The following is a 2,500-nucleotide window of genomic DNA, read 5'->3' as shown; positions in this document are numbered from 1 at the left end:
CCCTGGAACCCCCCGGGTGGCACAGGGCTGGATGGGGCTTTCGTATAGCAGGGACGGTGCTGCCTCTCGCTTCGCTCGCTGTCCGCCGCTCGCCGCTCGCTCGTGCAGCCAAAAATGGCCAGTTTTGGCCCGTTTTTGGGCCGTTTTGGCCAGTTTTTGGCCTGTTCTTGCATTGCGCGGTGACCGTCGAGAGCGGAGCAAAACGTCAGCCATCTCAGCACCCTGGAACCCCCCGGGTGGCACAGGGCTGGATGGGGCTTTCGTATAGCAGGGACGGTGCTGCCTCTCGCTTCGCTCGCTGTCCGCCGCTCGCCGCTCGCTCGTGCAGCCAAAAATGGCCAGTTTTGGCCCGTTTTTGGGCCGTTTTGGCCAGTTTTTGGCCTGTTCTTGCATTGCGCGGTGACCGTCGAGAGCGGAGCAAAACGTCAGCCATCTCAGCACCCTGGAACCCCCCGGGTGGCACAGGGCTGGATGGGGCTTTCGTATAGCAGGGACGGTGCTGCCTCTCGCTTCGCTCGCTGTCCGCCGCTCGCCGCTCGCTCGTGCAGCCAAAAATGGCCAGTTTTGGCCCGTTTTTGGGCCGTTTTGGCCAGTTTTTGGCCTGTTCTTGCATTGCGCGGTGACCGTCGAGAGCGGAGCAAAACGTCAGCCATCTCAGCACCCTGGAACCCCCCGGGTGGCACAGGGCTGGATGGGGCTTTCGTATAGCAGGGACGGTGCTGCCTCTCGCTTCGCTCGCTGTCCGCCGCTCGCCGCTCGCTCGTGCAGCCAAAAATGGCCAGTTTTGGCCCGTTTTTGGGCCGTTTTGGCCAGTTTTTGGCCTGTTCTTGCATTGCGCGGTGACCGTCGAGAGCGGAGCAAAACGTCAGCCATCTCAGCACCCTGGAACCCCCCGGGTGGCACAGGGCTGGATGGGGCTTTCGTATAGCAGGGACGGTGCTGCCTCTCGCTTCGCTCGCTGTCCGCCGCTCGCCGCTCGCTCGTGCAGCCAAAAATGGCCAGTTTTGGCCCGTTTTTGGGCCGTTTTGGCCAGTTTTTGGCCTGTTCTTGCATTGCGCGGTGACCGTCGAGAGCGGAGCAAAACGTCAGCCATCTCAGCACCCTGGAACCCCCCGGGTGGCACAGGGCTGGATGGGGCTTTCGTATAGCAGGGACGGTGCTGCCTCTCGCTTCGCTCGCTGTCCGCCGCTCGCCGCTCGCTCGCGCAGCCAAAAATGGCCAGTTTTGGCCCGTTTTTGGGCCGTTTTGGCCAGTTTTTGGCCTGTTCTTGCATTGCGCGGTGACCGTCGAGAGCGGAGCAAAACGTCAGCCATCTCAGCACCCTGGAACCCCCCGGGTGGCACAGGGCTGGATGGGGCTTTCGTATAGCAGGGACGGTGCTGCCTCTCGCTTCGCTCGCTGTCCGCCGCTCGCCGCTCGCTCGTGCAGCCAAAAATGGCCAGTTTTGGCCCGTTTTTGGGCCGTTTTGGCCAGTTTTTGGCCTGTTCTTGCATTGCGCGGTGACCGTCGAGAGCGGAGCAAAACGTCAGCCATCTCAGCACCCTGGAACCCCCCCCGGGTGGCACAGGGCTGGATGGGGCTTTCGTATAGCAGGGACGGTGCTGCCTCTCGCTTCGCTCGCTGTCCGCCGCTCGCCGCTCGCTCGTGCAGCCAAAAATGGCCAGTTTTGGCCCGTTTTTGGGCCGTTTTGGCCAGTTTTTGGCCTGTTCTTGCATTGCGCGGTGACCGTCGAGAGCGGAGCAAAACGTCAGCCATCTCAGCACCCTGGAACCCCCCGGGTGGCACAGGGCTGGATGGGGCTTTCGTATAGCAGGGACGGTGCTGCCTCTCGCTTCGCTCGCTGTCCGCCGCTCGCCGCTCGCTCGTGCAGCCAAAAATGGCCAGTTTTGGCCCGTTTTTGGGCCGTTTTGGCCAGTTTTTGGCCTGTTCTTGCATTGCGCGGTGACCGTCGAGAGCGGAGCAAAACGTCAGCCATCTCAGCACCCTGGAACCCCCCGGGTGGCACAGGGCTGGATGGGGCTTTCGTATAGCAGGGACGGTGCTGCCTCTCGCTTCGCTCGCTGTCCGCCGCTCGCCGCTCGCTCGCGCAGCCAAAAATGGCCAGTTTTGGCCCGTTTTTGGGCCGTTTTGGCCAGTTTTTGGCCTGTTCTTGCATTGCGCGGTGACCGTCGAGAGCGGAGCAAAACGTCAGCCATCTCAGCACCCTGGAACCCCCCGGGTGGCACAGGGCTGGATGGGGCTTTCGTATAGCAGGGACGGTGCTGCCTCTCGCTTCGCTCGCTGTCCGCCGCTCGCCGCTCGCTCGTGCAGCCAAAAATGGCCAGTTTTGGCCCGTTTTTGGGCCGTTTTGGCCAGTTTTTGGCCTGTTCTTGCATTGCGCGGTGACCGTCGAGAGCGGAGCAAAACGTCAGCCATCTCAGCACCCTGGAACCCCCCGGGTGGCACAGGGCTGGATGGGGCTTTCGTATAGCAGGGACGGTGCTGCCTCTCGCTTCGCTCG

Source organism: Musa acuminata, unplaced genomic scaffold, assembly GCF_036884655.1.
Source record: "Musa acuminata AAA Group cultivar baxijiao unplaced genomic scaffold, Cavendish_Baxijiao_AAA HiC_scaffold_818, whole genome shotgun sequence".
Taxonomy (NCBI): Eukaryota; Viridiplantae; Streptophyta; class Magnoliopsida; order Zingiberales; family Musaceae; genus Musa; species Musa acuminata.
The sequence above is the reverse complement of the archived record's forward strand: the minus strand, read 5'-3'. Positions refer to the sequence as shown.